Raw genomic sequence first — 20,783 nt, 5'->3', positions numbered from 1 at the left:
ATCCTCATCTAGTCACAAGAAAACCAGAGATATCAAAATAAAAATTTATTTGTGAATTATACATTTTTAATCTTATAAGGTATAAATTAATCTATCAAAATGAAATGGTCTGAGTGCAAAGGTCTCAAATTTATTTTATTTTACTTATTATTATTACTTTTTTTTTTTTTTTTTTTTTGAGATAGGGTCCTGCTTTGCCACCCTGGCTAGAATGCAGTGGCATCATCATAGCTCATAGTAACCTCAAATTCCTGGGCTCAAGAGATCTTCCTGTCTCACCCTCCTGAGTAGTTGGGACTATAGGTACATGCCACTATGCCTACCTACCTTATTTTTCTATTGTTTGTAGAGACAGGGGTTCAGTCTTGCTAAAGCTGCTCTCAAACTCCTGGCCTCAATCTTGCCTCTACAGTCTGCCAAAGTGTCAGGATTATAGGCCTGAGCCGCATTTGATTGAGGCCTGGCCTCAAATTGATTTTAACAATAAAACAATTACTTTTAACAATAATTAAATTAAGGTCGGACACAGTGGCTTATGCCTGTAATCCTACCACTCTGTGAGGCCAAGGCACGTGGATCATCTGAGCTCAGGAGTTCAAGACCAGCCTGAGCAAAAATGAAACCCTGTCTCTACTAGAAATAGAAAAACTATCCGGGCAGCATAGTGGGAGTCTGTAGTCCCAGCTACTCAGGAGGCCTAGGCAAGGGGATCGTCTGAGCCCAAGAGTTTGAGGTTGCTGTGAGCTAAGATGGCACAGGTCTCTATGCAGGGCACAGAATGAGACTTTGTCTCAAAAAAAAAAAAAAGGAAATTAAATTATACAGACATCCCTTTTTATTAGTTTAAATTTTAATTTTTCATTTATTTATTTTTTTTGAGACAGAGCCTCAAGCTGTCCCCCTGGGTAGAGTGCTGTGGCATCACAGCTCACAGAAATCTCCAACTCCTGGGCTCAAGTGAGTCTCCTGCCTCCGCCTCCCAAGTAGCTGGAACCACAGGTGCCCGCCACAACACCTGGCTATTTTTTGGTTGCAGCCGTCATTGTTGTTTGGCGGGCTGGGCTGGATTCAAACCCGCTACCTTAGGTCTATGTAGCTGGCACCTCAGTCACTCAAGCCACAGGCACCGAGCCTAGTTTTAATTTTTAAAAAATATTTTTTTCCTATAGAGACAGTATCTTGCTAAGTTGCCTAGGCTAGAGTCCCAAACTCTTGGCCTCAAGTTAGCCTCCCAACTGCCATCATGCTCAGCCATCAGCTTAATCATGCTCAGCCATCAGCTTAATATTTAATTAACTCTAGGGTAATTTTCTCCAAAAATAAAGGAAGAAAATGTAGCAGGAACTATTAAAAATTAATGATTTATAATTCAGTATTTTTAAATACATTAACCTAATACAAATTTTTGATATGGTTTTATTTTCTCATCTCATAATAAAGGCTGTTTATATAGCAAAAATCACACAGAATTCTACTAAGTGGTATCTGCTTTCTCCTGAAAAACAAAAAATATAAATTCTAGAAATTTGCTTATGATATTAATACCACACAAACATCCTAACTTTGAATGTTAACTAGCAAAAATCAAGAATTTAAATTACTTTGGTGAAGTGGCCCGTAGCACATGGACTACCAAGGAAATAATTAAATATAAACGTAAATGTAGTAGATCTATATAAATAGCTATCCATATTCTAATAGAAGTAATAAAAATAAGGACAAGGGGACCAAAGTAAAATATTCCAGCTTATTCTCAATGTGCAAAGAGGCAAAAATTCAAAACTATAACCCTCCACATCCTCCAGGTATTACTTGCTCTTACTCAAAACTGAAAATAGCCAATATGCTTTGACCTACACAGTTGAACTGGATTACAGTAAGTCTGAGTCTTCTCAGGTCATTCTCTTATCTCCCTTTTTCTTTCTAAAGCCAGACTACCTCATTTGAGTGAACTGTCTTCTCTTCTGGTAGAATTAGGATTGTCTTCTGCTGTTCTGAGATAAGCTTTTTTTTTGGGGGGGGGCAAAGAATCCTAAATAGATCTACCAAGAAACAAAATATGGAAAGTTCACATTCAACTATGCAGTACAACCTGGCTATACCAAGGTGATATAAACACAGAATACATATCAGCCTTTGAAAAAAAAATACAAAATCAGGCTTGGTGCCCATAGCTCAGTGAACACACCAGCCACATACACCAAAGTTGGTGGGTTTGAGCCCGGCTCGGGCCTGCTAAACAACAATGACAACTACAACCAAAAAATAGGCAGGAGTCGTGGCAGGTGCCTGTTGTCCCAGCTACTTAGGAGGCTGAGGCAAGAGAATAGCTTAAGCCCAAGAGTTTGAAGTTGCTGTGAGCTGTGATGCCACAGCTCTTTATTGGAGGCAACATAGTGAGACTCTGTCTCAAAAAAGAAAAAACATAAAATCAAAGACTCACAATATCTTGAGAAGAATCATGATTTAAAGTACCCTCTGTTGCTTCTGTAAGCAGAAGGAAAAAAGATATTTCTAACTGAGGAGGCTTGCTAGGGAAGGAAAGAAAACTTCCATGGTATATTTTCTACTAACAGGTTCGCAAACTAGAATTTTGTGTTGCAAAATGTCATCAAACTCCAAAGATGTATTCCTGTGACATGATTTGGTCTCCTGAACTAAGAATCCCTGATTCATTCTTTCCTTCCTTGTGAAATTCAGATGCAGCATAAAGCCCTTCCATCTTTTCTTTCCATTGCCTATCTGCAACAGAATTTGGCGATGCTAACTTATTGAGAGAAATGAGTGGTGTGTATCAGCTTGATATATATTGCAGAACCCCGAAGTAGTTTAGACAACATACTTGAATATTAGTTTCCTATGCCAGCATCTTTCTTTCTTTCTTTCTTTCTTTTTTTTTTTTGAGATAGAGTCTTACTATGTTGCCCTCGGTAGAGTGCTGTCACAGTGCTGCCCACAAACTCTTGGGCTTAAGCGATTCTCTTGCCTCAGCCTCCCAAGTAGCTGGGACTACGCCCAGCTATTTTTTGTTGCAATTGTCATTGTTGTTTAGCTGGCCCAGGCTGGGTTCGAACTCGCTACTCTTGGTGTATGTGGCTGGTGCCATAACCACTGTGCTAGGGGCACCAAGCCAGCCAGCATCTTTCTAATAGAGTACTACAAAAAAGTTTCTGCATAAAAGTTTAATACAGTTATTTCTAAGAACTTCTAATTCTCTACTGAGCTGTTGTTATCTATAACCCTATTTTTGAAATATATAATACACCAACTATAGGAAAAAGTGAGCAACATGATCCTATATCTAAGGAGAAATTTGACAAAATGTGGTTTTAACATATATTGTATTTAGAATGAGCTTCTGCCCACAGGCATGCATCAAATGAATTGTTGGGTTTATTGATTGTAGGTTTTCTGCTGGCCACAAAGAAATAAGTAGAAGTGTGAACACACACCTTTTCCACCTTCTCATTGCCAGCACTGAGACATAAAATATCCAAGAGACATAATGAGACATAAAATATCCAAGATCCCTGGCATCTTATAAAAATTTCAAGTGTAGGAAGAAATACAACAAGGATTAATCAATTTTCATGTACTAAAGATAAGTGAACCAATGTGTAAGAACTGAGCTGCCAGCTTGGCGCCTATAGCTCAAGTGGCTAAGGTGCCAGCCACATACACCAGAGTTGGTGGGTTCAAATCCAGCCTGGGCCTGCCAAACAACAATGACAGCTACAACCAAAAAATGGCTGGGTGTTGTGGCGGGTGCCTATAGTCCCAGCTACCTGGGAGGCTGTGGCAAGAGAATCACTTGAACTCAGAAGGAGTTGGAGGTTGCTGTGAACTGTGATGTCATAGCACTCTATCCAGGGTGATGGCTTTGAGGCTCTGTCTCAAAAAAAAAAAAAAAACTGAGCTGCCACTGTAGTGAGTAAGATTTGTAATTTCTGCAACAGCAAAAAAAAAAAAAAAAAAAAAAAAATCAGCTTATCAGACCACTCTAAGACCCTAAAGCATTGGCATTTCATACCAAGACTTTTTTTTTTCTGCCTCAGTAATCCTTAGTAGGAGAGCTAGTTTTCAGACTATGGCACCAGTGAGATCATATTTTACTGCATTATAAAGAGACAATCTCATGAGATAGCCTCACAGGCCCTGACAGCTATGAAAAGCTTCTACAATTGGAAGCATAAGCAATGCTGAGGTTTCTTTCCTTGGTTGCTTAAAGTGCCCTTCTGTCACCAAACTCCAGAAAGAATCTTCTAAAAATAGCAGTGGAATAGAGCACTTGTCCCATCCTGGGCTGTTGCTAAAAGATTGTTTTTAGCCCAGACCCGCCAAACAACAATGACGGCTGCAACCAAAAAATAGCCAGGCGTTGTGGCGGGCGCCTGTGGTCCCAGCTACTTGGGAGGTGGAGGCAGGAGACTCACTTGAGCCCAGGAGTTGGAGGTTGCTGTGAGCTGTAATACCACGGCACTCTACCCAGGGGGACAGCTTGAGGCTCTGTCTCAAAAAAAAAAAAAAACAGATTGTTTTTAGACATGGTGATCACCAAGCAAATTCTCCTCAAGAAGACTATACAAAGGACCTAGTTCTCATATACTGTCTGTCTGAAAGTAAATTACCCCCTCCCCCCCCATTGGATCTTTGTTTATAATTTAGTTAAAACCCTGCTGGAGTTAAAAAATATTTCAAACTCCCTCCTGAAGCATGAAAACTTCAAAACTTATTACTGAAGGCCTGGCATACTACAGTAAACTACCAATTGCATACCTACCACGTAAAGTCCTTACCCACCCAGTAGCAGTGAAGAAAGAGGATGATTCCTTAACATCTGCTTCCCCCCTTGCAGCTTTAAGTGTGAAGAAACAGCTCTTTTATGAGGTTGGTTACCCTAGGCCAGTAGGAACAGGGAAATACATGTGACTCAGGATGGAAAATCAATGCATAGAGCACTGGGAAAAGGTTACTGCATATATACCTTTTATAGCATGTAGAAATTTAAATTATAAAAAGAAGGTACAAGTTAAAAATGTTTTTTATATGCCTATTAAAAATGGAAACGAAATTGTGAGAGCATCATCAAACTAATTACTTTAACGTAGATCTACATAAGGAAAATGATTAAAAATTAAGAGATATAAATTGTATTTATTCATTATATTAGTGTTGCTGGCTTGTTATTGATTTTTTTCCTATCTTCCAAATATTCTGTATCTGATTTTCTTTTCTGTGTGAAAGAATTAAAAAAACTCAAATATTCTATACTGTTCTATGTTAAATATGTAATAAAACATGTTTTAAAGCAATTATCACAAACCTCTGGTTATCTTGTTTCTATAAGGCCTCTAAGTTGAGCTCTTAATAACAGAGCTTCCAAGAGCTTGCTTAGTTTCACTTGAAATCCAGAGTAATCGTGTTTTCATGCTTTCTCTGGGGAAACTTCTCTTTCTGGACAAAGACTGTTTCTCTTTATGATGTTATAGCATTTCAGTTATATCTCACCATCTGCTACATGTTAACATCTCACATTCTTTCTTATGTGGTCTCTCAACCTGTCATCTGTTAATTTCTTTCTCTTTAATTCTATCTTTTAATCTCATCTCCTCTGCCAACTGGCTTGACTTTTCTGTACCATTTTCTTCTGCTACCGAAGGGGAATTCAGTTGCAGGTAAAGTCTTCCTTAGTCTTCTGCGGATCCTGCCATTCCTCGCCCATGGTGATTTTTCTGTACCACCAGACTACATATCATATTTTCATCTAATATCTTGTCTATTTTCCTCTTTAGCTTTTTCAATTCAATATTAATTTATTTCCAAGTTTTGCCTACCCATTGAATAGCTGTGATTTGTATTGCGCTACAAAATATTTTTTTAAAGAGATGGGGTCTCATTATGTTGCCCAGGCACAGGGCAGTGGGTGGCTGTTCACAGGCACAGTGGTAGCACACTGTAGTCTCAAACTCCTGGGCTCAAGTGATCTCCTACCTTGGCCTCCTAAGTAGCTGGAACTACTACAGGCATGCACTACCCCACCTGGCTAGATAACATTAGGTATATTTTATTCTATTTTCTGCATGCAGCTATAGCTTTTAGGTCCTTTGATATCATCCTTCTATTCTCACTATGATTTCAAACATGTTCCCATTAGTATCATCTGCAAATTTCATTGAAAGCCCAACATCATTTTCATGGGTCTCTTAAATGTTACAACCCCCTTCCTCAGTACCCCTTAATTCAAGAGTTGGAAGTGTTAAATTTATCAAACTTTCCTGGTTCAAAGTCCAACAAGTAATTCTCAAACAATCATCCCTTGTTCTTACTCAAGATGGTATCAATTCGGCTGAAAACAATCCTTCATACAAATGTCTTAGTAATAGGCCAAGTCTTCTTGGACTCGATCATAATTCCAAATGATAATAAAATTGAAGGGATTTGGAGATGCAGAGTTTGTTCTTTTAGAGCTACTCACATGGGACTTGCTGCTACTGATTCTATTCACCTCTTCATGGTTATCTCAAGTCCTATATTACTTTACTTTATTTTACTTTACTATCATTATTTCCAGAGTTACCCTTTCTTCATTATTTTGTTTTATTTCCAAAGTTGGTCTCACATTTTAGAAAATAAACGCAGTTTCTCTCAGTAGTCATGTATACTTATCTTCTAAATCTACTGGTAAACCCATGTATATTTTTCAAGTATTCATTCTCTATCTTTAGTTAAAAGCTATTTTGTATTATTTTACCTGTCCAGGTTCAAGTTCTTTACATTAACTAGGAACTTCTAAAATAAGAGCACTATAGTCATACATGATTTAAAAGTGTTTTGTTTTGAGACAGAATAAGATTCTGTTGCCCTGGGTAGAGTACTATGGCATTATAGCTCACAGCAACCTCAAACTCTCAGGCTTAAGTAATCCTCTTTTTTTTTTTGTGGAGACAAAGTCTCACTTTATCATCCTCAGTAGAATGCTGTGACATCACAGCTCACAGCAACCTCCAACTCCTGGGCCTAGGTGATTCTCTTGCCTCAGCCTCCTGAGTAGCTGGGACTACAGGTGTCTGCCACAACGCCCAGCTATATTTTTGTTGCAGTTTGGCTGGGGCCGGGTTTAAACCCACCACACTCAGTATATGGGGCCAGCACCCTACCCACTGAGCTACAGGTGCTGCCCTCAAGTGATTCTCTTGCCTCAGTCTCCCAAGTAGCTGGGACTATAGGAAACTGCCACAACACCTGGCTAGTTTTTCTATTTTTAGTAGAGACGAGGTCTTGCTCTTCCTCAGGTTGATCTCGAACTCCTGAGCTTAAGCAATCCACCTGCCTTGGTCTCCCAGGGTGCTAGAATTACAGGCATGAGCCACTGAACCTGGCCTGATTTAAAGTTACTATCTTTTTTTTTTTTTTTTTTTTTGAGACAGAGCCTCAAGCTGTCCCCCTGGGTAGAGTGCTGTGGCATTACAGCTCATAGCAACCTCCAACTCCTGGGCTCAAGTGAGTCTCCTGCCTCCGCCTCCCAAGTAGCTGGGACCACAGGTGCCCGCCACAACGCCCGGGCTATTTTTTTTTTAGTTGCAGCCGTCATTGTTGTTTGGTGGGTCCGGGCTGGGGATTCGAACCCGCCACCTTAGGTGTATGTGGCTGGCGCCTTAGCCGGTTGAGCTATAGGCGCCGAGCCTAAAGTTACTATCTTAATGATTCAGTATTCTATCCCAGAAAAAGAATCAGCTGACTTGGCGCCCATAGCTCAGTGGTTAGGGTACTAGCCACATATACCGGGACTGGCAGGTTTGAACCCCAGCCCAGGTCTGCTAAACAATGACAACAACAAAAAACAAAAATAGCTGGGCATTATAGCAGGTGCCCATAGTCCCAGCTACTTGGGAGACTGAGGCAAGAGAATCACTTAAGCCCAAGAGTTTGAGGTTGCTGTGAGCTGTGACACCACAGCATTCTACCGAGGGTGACAAAAATGAGCCTCTGTCTCAAAATAAATAAATAATGAAAGGAAGAACAAAAATTTAATATGGGGCTTCCGTGAACACCTGTTTGTCCAGCGAGATTTTGAATTCATTCATATAAAACTTCTTGGTGACATAAGCATTTAACTACAATTTGCAATTTTCCCTATGTATAAACTTTAGGGGGACTTTTGGGACACTCTGTATAATTCTCTACTTGGTGCCATTTAACCAGTTACTAGCCTTCTAAAGACCAAAGAATATTTTCCAATACTCTTTTGTGATTGAACCTTACAAAACAGTAATAGACAAAGACCTTTATCCATATTAACAATTCCCTTTCCTGACAAACTTAGAAAGATTTAGTTTAAGTAAGAAATTTAAAAAAAAAAAAAAGGGACACAAAGAGTAACTTGAATGTAAACTTGTACCTCAGAATGAAAGTAAGACATTGGTAGAATTACTATATAATTCAGCGATTCCACTTCTGGGTGTATAATCAAAAGAAATAAAAACAGGGACACAAATATTTGTATATATACACCCATGTTCACATCAGTATTATTTACAATAGCCAAAAGGTGAAAGCCATCCTAGTGTCCTCTGACAGACAGAATGAAAAGATAAGCAAAATGTGATTTATATATATATAATGAAATAGTATTCAGCCTTAAAAAGGAAGGAAATTCAGTGGTGCTTGTGGCTCAGTGAGTAGGGCACCAGTCCCGTAGACTGAGGGTACAGGGTTCAAACCCAGCCCTGGCCAAATTGCAACAAAAAAACTGCTGGGCATTGTGGCAGGTGCCTGTAGTCCCAGATGCTTGGGAGGCTGAGGCAAGAAAATTGCCTAAGCTCAAGAGCTGGAGGTTGTTGTGAGCTGTGATGCCATATAACTCTACAGAGGGTGACAAAATGCCCAGTTATTTTCATTGCTACTTCATAACTGTAATTTTGCTACTGTTATGAATGTATGAAGTATGAAGTAGTAACGAAAGTAATTTTATGGTTGGGGGTCTCCACAACATGAGGAACAGTATTAAAGGGTCATGGCATTAGGAAGGTTTAAAACCACTGGAATAGAGAGTTAAGAATTTAATGGGTACAGAGTTTCAGCTTAGGAAGATGAAAATTTTCTGAAAACAGAGAGGGGTGATGGTTGCTGAACAACCTCGAGTATACTCAATGCCACAGAACTATATACTCAGAAATAGTTACAATAGTAAATAACATTTTATCATATTTTTTTTTTTATTTTTCTTTTTTAGACAGTCTCACTCAGTGGCCCTGGGTAGAATGCTATTGCATCATCATAGCTCCCAGCAACCTCAAACTCTAGGGCTCAAATGATCTTCTTGCCTCAGCCTCTTGAGGAGCTGGGACTTCAGGTGCCTACCACAGTGTTGGCATTTTTTTCTATTTTTAGTAGAGACAGGGGTCTCACTCTTGCTCAGGCTGGTCTCCAACTCCTGAGCTCAAGCAATCCACCCGTCTGCCAGAGTGCTAGGATTACAGGGACGTACTACCAAGCTTTGCCTTACCATAATTTCTTTATTTTTTATTTTTAGACTGGGTCTCACTCTGTCACCCTGGTTAGAGTGCTATGGCATCATCATAGCTCACAGTAACCTAAAACTCTTGGGCTTGAGCAATCCCCTTCCCTCATCCACCCAAGTAGGACTTGGGACTACAGGCATGCACCACTACACCTGGCTAGTTTTTCCATTTTTAGTAGAGATAGGGTTTTGCTCTTGCTCATGCTGGTCTCTAACTCCTGAACTCAAGCAATCCACCCTCCTCAGCCTGCCAGAATGCTAGAATGACAAGCATGAGCCATTGTACCCAGCCCATAATTTATTTATTTATTTATTTTTAGATACAGAGTCTCACTTTATTGCCCTCAGTAGAGTGCCATGGCATCACATCTCACAGCAACCTCCAACTCTAGGCTTAAGCAATTCTCTTGCCTCAGCCTCCCAAGTAGCTGGGCTACAGGCGCCCGTTCAGGTATAAAGTAATAAAGTAAAATAATGGCATCTAATATTCAGTATATATATTTATAGAACTGCCTAGTGGAATGAGAAGTTGGAAGTTATAAACAAAAAAATATTGAGTAGTTCTAAAGAAAAAATGATGATGACTGTGCTATATAAAATGTGGACCAAGGACAGCAGCATGGCACCATTTAGGAGTCTGTTAAAAATCAGAATCTCAGGGCAGCACCTGTAGCTCAATGGAGTAGGGTGCTGGCCCCATATACCAGAGGTAGCGGGTTCAAACCCAGCCCCAGCAAAAAAACTGCAAAATTTAAAAAAAAAAATCAGAATCTCAGGGCAGTACCTGTGGCTCAAAGGAGAAGGACACTGGCCCCCTATACCAGAAGTGGCAGATTCAGACCCAGCCCCTGCCAAAAACTGGAAAAAAAAATCAGAATCCCAGGGCTGGACATGGTGGCTCATGCCTGTAATCCTAGCACTCTGGGAGGCCAAGGTGGGTGGACTGCCCTGAGCTCAGAGGTTTGGGACCAGCCTGTGCTAGAGTGAGACGCCGTCTCTACAAAAAAAAAAGCCTGGCGTTGTGGCGGGCACCTGTAGTCCCAGCTACTTGGGAGGCTGAGGAAAGAGAATCGCTTAAGCCCAGAAGTTGGAGGTTGCTGTGAGTTATGATGCCATGGCACTTACCGAGGGCTACAAAGTGAGACCTGGTCTCAATAAAAATAAATAAATAAAAGAAAAAAATTTTTAAAGATCAGAATCTCAGGCCTGACTGGACACAGTTGCTTATGCCTGCAATCCTAGCACTCTGGGAGGCTGAGTCAGGTGGATTGTCTGAGCTTACAGGTTCGAGACCAGCCTGAGCCAAAGTGAGAGCCCTGCCTCTAAAAATAGCCAGTCATGGCTCGGCGCCTGTGCCTCAAATGGCTAAGGCGCCAGCCATATACACCTAAGGTGGCAGGTTCGAATCTAACCCGGGCCACCAAACAACAATGACGGCTGCAAACAAAAAATAGCCGGGCATTGTGGTGGGTGCTGGTGGTCCCAGCTACTTGGGTGGCAGAGGCAGAAGACTCGCTTGAGCCCAGGAGTTGGAGGTTGCTGTGAGCTGTGATGTCACAGCACTCTACCCAGGGGGACAGCTTGAGGCTCTGTCTCAAAAAAAAAAAAAATGAATTTCAGGCCCCATCTAAGATCCATTAAATCCGATTCTGCATTTTAACAAGATACCTAGGTGATTCACATGCACATTAAATTTTGAGAGGCTCTAGTAAGGGCAAATCTTCTAGCTGTATGACATTATGCCAGGTAACTAATCACTTTGTGCCTCAATTTTTTTTTATCTTTAAATAGTGATAATAGGAATGCTTACTACATAAGGTTGTCAAAGATTAAATGTGTTAATAATGCATGCTGTGTAATGCCTGACACATTCAGAGACAATTAGTTATCATTATTACTTTGCTGTAGAGAAAAATCTGTGAAAGTTGATTTCAGGGGTTTTTCTAAAAATATTAGTCTTAGGGAGTCAATATTTTTCAGAGGTTATGAATAGTGCCTGACATTTTTCACATGTCTAAAATCCTTTCATGGGATATTAACTTTTGGCTGAAATATAAATATATATGACCTAAAGAACGAAATATTTGGCTGAGAGAGCAGAGTAAAAAAAAAGTAAAATATTGACAAGGAGGGGAGACAAAAAGGACAGCTACACAGGTGCCCATAAGCTGCAAGCACCTGGACCACAACTCTCCAAAGATGTCACTGAGTTCCTAACCTAATTTCTCCAGCAGGAGATCTCTCCTTGTCCTAGAAAAGACTTTTAGAGACAGAAGGGATTAAAAAAAATAATATTGCTAAGAAGTGAGGTTGCTGGGCTTGCACTTTACTAGCTGGAATCCCTTTATCTTTCTTGAGAGCCCCCCAGATCTCTTTTATTCTAGGTCAGTAATTTAACACTCTCAGCTCTCAATTCAAAGCCTGTAATGACCTTGCTGTGCTGAATTATTAGCCCAGGATATAGAAAGAGAAAGAGAGGGAGGAAAAAAAAAAACCCTAAAACAACAGAGGCCTTTTGATCAGAGCACCAAACTGCAGCTTGCTGTAACTCAAGCTGCCCATTCTTATATGGCAGGAATTAAGGACTCCCCCTGCCAGGCAGGACCCTATTAAAAGACAATAGCTGTTTGAAAAGGGTAAGCAAGTTGATATGGATATAATAGGCCACATATGGGGGCCCCTTTCTACTCTGAAATAAAGCTCCTTCTTAGAGTTGCGAGCTGGGAAAACTAGTATTCAGTAAGGAAGGAGAAGGAGGTATAATAGATGTGAGTGCGTAGCCATGCAGAAATGCTTAAAGGTGCTTCAGGATAAAGAGAGGAGAGCTTGGAGGAGCCTGTAGAGATGAGCATCAATCACTGAGGATAAAGGCCTTTAGGATGACCAGGTGCTCTTTGGTCCCCAAGAGATATTAGGGCTAATCATGACCAAGATTTGGCTAGAACCAGAATAGTGGTCAGTTTTTCCAATAGGTAAACAACAGCAACAACAAAGAAAGAAAGTAAGAAAAGTAGTAAGTTCTTTCTAGAAATGATGCAGCTGGCAAAAAGGAAATCCACGTGTTTTATTTTATACCACCTGGCATGTCAATATCCCAAACTCACAATGAATACCATCTACTGCCACTAACAGTTCTTGTTATATCTTGGGTAGCCTTTTAATAAAAGAAATAAATGCCTGCAAAATACAGCCAGAAGACTCCAAAGAACTCTCATGACTGCCAACTACTTTCCTCCTCATATACAACAAAGTAACCACAGATTAACACAGGTATTTACCTATCACCTCAAATACTCTGCCCATTAGCGGATAATGATTCTGATGATCTTTAATCCACAACAGAATTTCCAACCACTGTTTTAGCTATCTCTAAGATTACAAAACAAGGAATGATTTAAGAGTGATTCAAGGTATTTAAACACATTAATCTAGTTGTTTATGACTAAATTCTGAATTCCAAAATTCCTGAACAAAATATCAGAAAGATATTTTTCTTTCTTCAAACACCTCTTGCCAATTGCCAAATGAACAGCTCTCTAGTTCTCAACTGTTGCAATAAATAGGCTAGCTTGATGGAATTTATAACTACAGAAAAAACACAAGAGATCTTGAATACTTTCTTATTCCATTAAGTAGCCCACAGGGCACAAAACTGATATTTACTTATTTTTTTAGTTTTTTGAGACAGAGTCTCACTCTCTTGCCTAGGCGAGAGTGCAATGGCATCAGCCTAGCTCAGAGCAACCTCAAACTCCTGGGCTCAAAATCCTGCCACTTCAGCCCCCCAGAGTGTAGGGATTACAGGTGTGTGCCATCATGCCTGGCCTCTAAAACTGATGTTTAGCAAATTACAGAGTTTAACTTATTAATGAGAGGATTTAGATTCCTAAGAAAAAAAATAAATAGGTTTTGCTTACACCATCAAGCTTAATAATCTTGAATAATAATAATTATTATTTTTTGCAGTTTTTTCCTGGGGGCTGGGTTTAAACCTGCCACCTACAGCATATGGGGCTGGCACTTGACTCCTTTGAGCCACAGGCGCCACCCAATAATTAAAATATTTCTAAATTATTCTCCAGATGTCAACTTTCTTTTTTTTTTTTTAGACAGTCTTACTATGTCACCCTTGGTAGAGTGTTGTGGCATCACAGCTCCCAGCAACTTCAAACTCTTGGGTTTAAGCAATTCTCTTGTCTCAGCTTCTCAAATAGCTGGAACTACAAGTGTCTGCCACAAGCCCAGCTATTTTTTGTTGCAATTGCCATTGTTGTTTAGCTGGCCCAGGCCGGGCTTGAACCCGCCAGCCTCGATGTATGTGGCTGGCACCGTGACCACTGTGCTACAGGTGCTGAGACAACTTTATTTCATTTCTTATGGGACTGTCATGTGGGAAGGGAGGAATAAACAATAGAGAAGGAAGGTATACAACACCATGCTCATTCCCCAATTCATGCTCTGGCATATGATGACCATACTTTCATTAGTCCAAATTGGGGCATGTAGTCTAAAAACGTTTTATTTGGTGTATGGGATACTTGCAGGTGTGAGAAAGAGTGAAAAGATTTTACTTATATAGTTGGGTATATTTAAATGTCATAGTAATAACCTTAAAATATATACAACTTATATAATCTGAAAAATAAAATTCACTATACAGAATAACACATGTAGTATGCCATTTACAGGCATACTTCATTTTATTGTACCTCACTTTATTGCGGTTCACAGCTATTGCATTTTTTACAAATTGAAGGTTTGTAGCTACCCTGTGTTGAGCAAGTATATCAGTGCCATTTTTCCAATAGCATGTGCTAACTTCATTTCTCTGTGTCACATTTTGATAATTCTCACAATATTTCAAACTTTTTCATTATTACATCTGTTATGGTGATCTGTGATAAATCTGTTACTATTATAATTGTTTTGGGTGTCACAAACTGTGCCCATAAAGGATGGTGAATTGTTCTTTTTTTTTTTTGAGACAGAGTCTCACTATGTTGCCCTCAGTAGGGTACTGTGACATCACTGCTCACAGCAACTACAAATTCCAAGAGTCTGAACAATTCTCTTGCCTCAGCCTCCCAAGTAGCTGGGACTATAGGTGTCCACCACAATACCCAGCTATTTTTTTGTTGCAGTTGCCATCGTTGTTTAGCTGTCCTGGGCCAGGTTTGAACCTTCGAGCCTCGGTGCATGTGGCTGGTGCCATAACCACTGTGCTATAGGCAGTGAGCCAAGGATGGTGAATTTTTTTATTTTTTTTGAGACGGAGCCTCAAGCTGTCCCCCTGGGCAGAGTGCCGTGGCATCACAGCTCACAGCAACCTCCAACTCCTGGGCTCAAGCGAGTCTCCTGCCTCAGCCTCCCAAGTAGCTGGGACTACAGGCGCCTGCCACAACGCCTGGCCATTTTTTTGGTTGCAGCCATCATTGTTGTTTGGCGGGCCCGGGCTGGGGATTCGAACCCGCCACCTTAGGTGTATGTGGCTGGCGCCTTAGCCGCTTGAGCCACAGGTGCTGAGCCAAGGATGTTGAATTTAATCGATAAATGTTGTGACTACTACACAAACTGGCCATCTCCCCATCTCCCTCTCTTTGGGCCTCTCTATTCTCTGAGATACAACAATATTGAAATTAGGCCAATTAATGACCTCATAATGGTCTCAGAGTATTCATATGAAAGGAAGAGCTGCAGGTCTCTCATTTTAAATCAAAAGCTAAAAATGATTAAGTTTAGTGAGGAAAGCATAGACATGCCAAAGGCTGGGCCTCTTAAGCCAAACAGTTAGCTAAGTTATAAAAAAAAGTTGTGAAGAAAAAGTTCTTAAAGGAACTTAAAATCGTATTCCAGTGAATACATAAATGATAAGGAAGAAAGGGACACTAGGCCTAGTGGCTCATACCTGTAATCCTAGGACTCTGGGAGGCTGCAGTGGGTGGACTGCTTGAGCTCAGGAGCTTGAGATCGGCCTGAGCAAGAGCGAGACCTTGTCACTACTAAAAATAGAAAAACTACCTGGGCTTCATAGCAGGTTCCTATCGTCCTCACTATTAGGGAGGCTGAGGCAAAGATTGAGGTTTCTGTGAGTTATGATGATGTCATAGCATTCTACCCACGGTGACAGAGAGAGATTCTGTCTCAAAAGAAAAAAAAAAGCTGGGTGCAGTAGCTCATGCCTATAATCCCAGCATTTGGGAGGCCAAAATGGGTGGACTGCCTGAGCTCACAGGCTTGAAACTAACCTGAGCCGGAGCAAGACCTTGTCTCTAAAAAATAGCTGGGTGATGTGGCAGGCACTTGTAGTCCCTGCTACTTGGGAGGCTGAGGCAAGAGGATCACTTGGACCCAAGAGTTTGAGGTTACTATGAGCTAAGATGTCACAGCACTCTACCAGGGTGACCAAGTGAAACTGTCTCAAAAAAAAGAAAGAAAGTGAAATAGCCTTATTGCTGATATGGAGAAAGCTCAGTGGTCTGAAAAAAGGATCAAACCAGCCACAATATTCCCTTAACCCAAAGCCTAATCCATAGCAAAGCCATAATTCTCTTCAATTCCATGAAGGCTGAGAGAGGTGAGTAAGTTGCAGAAGAAAAACATGACACTCGCAGGGGTTGGTTCATGAGGTTAAAGGAAAGAGGCTGTTTCTATAACATCAAAGTGCATGGTAAAGTAGCAAGTGCTAAGGTAGAAGGTGCAACAAGCTATCCAGAACATTTAAGATAATTGATGAAGGTGGGAACCCTAAGGAACAGATTTTCTTTTTCTTTCTTTTTTTTTTTTTTGAGACAGAGTCTTACTATGTTGCCCTTGGTAGAGGGCTGTGGCATCACAGCTCACAGCAACCTCCAACTCCTGGGCTCAAGTGAATCTCCTGCCTCAGCCTCCCAAGTAGCTGGGACCACAGGCACTCGCCACAACGCCTGGCTATTTTTTTGGTTGCAGCCATCATTATTGTTTGGTGAGCCCGGGCTGGACTCAAACCCGCCACCTTAGGTGTATGTGGCTGGCGCCTTAGCCACTTGAGCCAGAAGAGGCTGAGCCAAGAACAGATTTTCAATGTAGGCAGAACAGCCTTCTATTGGAAGAAGATGGCATCTAGGACTTGATATCTAAGAAAATGATAGCTACAGAAAAGAAGTCCATAGTTGACTTCAAAGCTTCAAAAGAGAGACTGACTCTCTTGTTAGTGGCTAATGCAGCTGGTGACTTTAAGTTGGAGCCAATGCTTATTTTTCATTCTGAAAATCCCACTAAATCTACTCTGCCTGTGCTCTAGAAATGGAAAAACAAAGCCTGGGAGATAGCACAATCATCTATAGCATGGGTTACAGAATATTTTAAACTCACTGTTGAGATCTACTCCTTAGGAAGAAAAAAAAGATTCTTGTCAAAATATTACTGCTCATTGAGAATGCACCTGGTTACCAAAGACCTCTGGTGGAGATGTACAAGGAGATCAATGCTGTTTTCATGCTTGTTAACATGTCAACCATTCTTCAGCCTATGGATCAACTTTTAAGTCTTATTTATGAAATAAAGCTATAGCTGCCATTTATAGTGGTTCGTGATGGATGTGGGCAATGTAAACTGAAAACCTCTGGAAATGATTCACCATGCCATTAAAAACATTTGTGATTCATGAGAGGTGGTCAAAATAGAAACATTGGCTCGGTGCCTGTGGCTCAAGCGGCTAAGGTGCCAGCCACGTACACCTAAGGTGGTGGGTTTGAATCCCCAGCCCGGGCCCGCCAAACAACAATGATGGCTACAACCAAAAAAATGGTCAGGTGTTGTGGCGGGCGCCTGTAATCCCAGCTACTTGGGAGGCTGAGGCAGGAGACTCGCTTGGGCCCAGGAGTTGGAGGTTGCTGTGAGCGTGATGCCATGGCACTCTACCCAGGGATATAGCTTGAGGCTTCGTCTCAAAAAAAAAAAAAAAAAAAAAGAAACATTAACGGGAGTTTGGAAGAAGTTGATTCCAATCTCCATGGATGACTTTTGAGGTGTTCAAGATTTCAGTGGATAAAATAACTGCAGATGTAGTAGAAATGCAAGAGAACTAGAATTAGAAGTGGAGCTTGAAAATGTGACTAAATTACTGCAATCTCATGAGAAGGTACTTCTTATGGATGAGCAAAGAAAGTGGTATCTTGAGATACAGTCTGGTAAAGATGCTGTGAACATTGTTGAGATGCCAACAAAGAATTTAGAATACTCCATAAACTTGGAAAGCAGTAGCAGCTTGGAAAAGACTGACTCCAATTTTTATAAGGTCTAATTTATTAATATTTTCTTTTATGGATCTTACTTTTCGTGTTGACCCTAAGAACAATACCTAAAATATTTTCTCCTATGTTTTCCTTCAGAAGTTTCATAATTATGGGTTTTCTTACTTTTTTTCTTTCTTTCTTTTTCTTAAAGCCTACAGCATCTGGTATTCCCAGGTGGTCTCCCATCCAAGTACTAACCAGGCCTGACTCTGCTTAGCTTCTAAGATCAGACGAGATCGGGCACATTCGTTCAGGATGGTATGGCCATAGACATAATTATAGGTTTTATATTAGGGTCTATGATCCAATTAGTTTTTGTATACAGCACAAAGAATGGATTGACATTAATAATTTTTTTTGCAATTATTCCAGCATTATCTGTTGAAAAACTATCCTTTCTCCACTGAATAATTTATGTACTTGTGCCAAAAATTAATTGACCGTATCTGTCTGGGTCTATTTCTGGATTCTATTCTGTTCCATTGATCTAATCATATCAGTGTCAATACTACACTGTCTTAATCATTAGCTTTATATTTAGCTTTATAATATATTCTAAAATCATCTATGATAATTCTTCCAGATTTGTTCTTTTTCAAAATTATTTTCACTATTTTAGGTCCTCGGTATTTCTATGTAAGTTTTAGAATTAATTTGACATTTTCTTTTTTTTCCTTTTTTTTTTTTTTTTGAGACAGAACCTCAATCTGTTGCCCTGGGTAGAGTGCCATGGCATCACAGCTCACAGCAACCTCCAACTCCTGGGTTCAAGCAATCCTCCTCCAACTCCTGGGTTCAAGCAATCCTCCTATCTCTGCCTCCCAAGTAGCTGAGACTATAGGTGCACACCACAATGCCCAGCTATTTTTTGGTTGCAGCCGTCATTGTTGTTTGGTGGACCCGGGCTGGATTCAAACTCGCCAACTCAGGTGTATGTGGCTGGTGCCTTAGCCACTTGAGCCACAGGCACAGAGCCTAATTTGACATTTTCTATACAAAAATATGCTGAATTTTGATTGGGATTGCACTGAATATATACAACTATTTGGAGAGAGCTGACATCTTAACAATATTGAGTCTTCTGATCATAACAATAATGAGTCTTAGGGAGTTGGTACATTTCTCCATTTATTTAATTTCTCAACAATATTTTATAATTTACGTTGTTGTATATATCTTACACATCTTTTGCAGAATTATTTCTAAGTATTTATACTTTTGATGCTATTATAAATGATATTGCTCTTTATATTTGTATTTTTGAGACAGTCTTACTATGTCTCCCTTGGTAGAGTGCTGTGGCGTCACAGCTCACAGCACCTCACACTCTTGGGCTTAAGCGATTCTCTTGCCTCAGCCTCCCAAGTAGCTGGGACTACAGGCGCCCACCACAACACTCCGCTATTTTTGTTGTTGTTGTCATTGTTTAGCAGGCCCAGGCCAGTTTCCAACTTACCATCCCTGGTGCATAAGGCTGGTGCCCTAACCACTGAGTAGGGGTGGTGAGCCAGTTCTTTATATTTAAATTTCTGTTTGTTCTTTGCTAGAATATAAACATACAATTTTTATATATTCATATATATATATATACACATATATACATATATATAGCTGAGACTATAGGCGCCTGCCACAACACCTGGCTATTTTTGGTTGCAGTTGTCATTATTGTTTTAGCAGGTCTGGGCCAGCTCAAACCCGCCAGCCTCTGTGTACGTGGCTAGTACTCTATTCACTGAGCTACGAGCACCGAGCCACCATGGGCTTTTCTGTATAAACAACTGACTCACATGCAAATAAAGACAGTTTCTTTTTTAAAGTTTTTGCCTGATCCACTGGCTAGAACTTCCAGTACAGTGTTGAATAAAAATAGTAAGAGTGGGCTCAACGCCTGTGGCTCAAGCAGCTAAGGTGCCAGCCACATACAACTGAGCTGGCAGGTTCGAATCCAGCCCAGGCCTGCAAATAGTAACAGCTGCAACCAAAAAAAAAAAAGCCGGGCATTGAGGTGGGCACCCATAGTCCCAGCTACTTAGGAGGCTAAGGCAAGAGAATCTCTTAAGCCCAAGAGTTTGAGGTTGCGGTGAGCTGTGATACTACTGCACTCTACCCAGGGCAACAGCTTGAGACTTTATCTCAAAAAAAAAGACTATAGAGTTAAAAAAGGAAAAGAGAGAATAGACAGCAGAAACACAGGGAATCCAGATAAAAAAATTATGAGCTTTGTAATAGCCATGCTTTTTACTACATTCAAGCAAATGAAAGATAAGATGTAGCAAAGAAACAAATAAAAACCAAACAGAAATTTTTGAACTAAAAAATACAATAATTGGAATTAAGAACTCAGCAGATGGATCTAACAGCAAATCAGACACAAATGAAGAGAGAATGAACTAGAAAATAGATCAGAAGAAAGTATTCAGAATAAAGTATATAAGAAAAAAATGATGGAAAATACAAAAAAGTGCATATGAGACAAAGGACATCATGAAAAGTAGAGTCTAATGTTTGTGTAATTGGAATCCCAATAGGAGTAAAAAGAGAAAGTAGAACAGAAATAAATCTGAAGACCTAATAAATGAGGATTTTCCCAAACTTATAAACATCAAGCTACAATTTCGAGGAGCACCAAGAATACCACATAGTCTAAATATAAAGAAAAGCAAACCTATCAAAAATCAGACTAAGGAGAAAGGTCCAGAAAGTAACCAGAGATACAGGACAGATTATTATCAAAGGAGCAAAAATAAGACTGAGAGCTTACTTAGGTGAGTGGATTGTCAGAGCTCATGGGTTTAAGACCAGCCTGAGCAAGAATGAGACCTCATCTCGAAAAAACAGCTGGGTGTTGTGGCGGGCACCTGTAGCCCCAGCTACAAGGGAGGCTGAGGCAAGATTATCGCTTGAGCCCAAGAATTTGAGGTTGCTGTGAGCTATGATGCCATAGCACTCTCTACCAAGGGAGACAAAGTGAGACTCTATCTCAAAAA

At 40.4% G+C, this 20,783-nt stretch overlaps 1 protein-coding gene and 1 pseudogene across 1 annotated transcript in view; both read right to left on the bottom strand.

The window, feature by feature from the left end:
- The window catches only part of CUNH11orf49 (chromosome unknown C11orf49 homolog), a 189,093-nt gene that overhangs the window by 115,469 nt on the left and 52,841 nt on the right, over positions 1–20,783 (bottom strand). The window lies entirely within an intron of this gene.
- Positions 17,943–18,065, bottom strand: LOC111724418 (annotated as a pseudogene).

This window comes from Otolemur garnettii, unplaced genomic scaffold (genome assembly GCF_000181295.1).
Source record: "Otolemur garnettii isolate 467f Iridium unplaced genomic scaffold, OtoGar3 scaffold00001, whole genome shotgun sequence".
Lineage (NCBI taxonomy): Eukaryota > Metazoa > Chordata > Mammalia > Primates > Galagidae > Otolemur > Otolemur garnettii.
The sequence above is the reverse complement of the archived record's forward strand: the minus strand, read 5'-3'. Positions and strand labels throughout refer to the sequence as shown.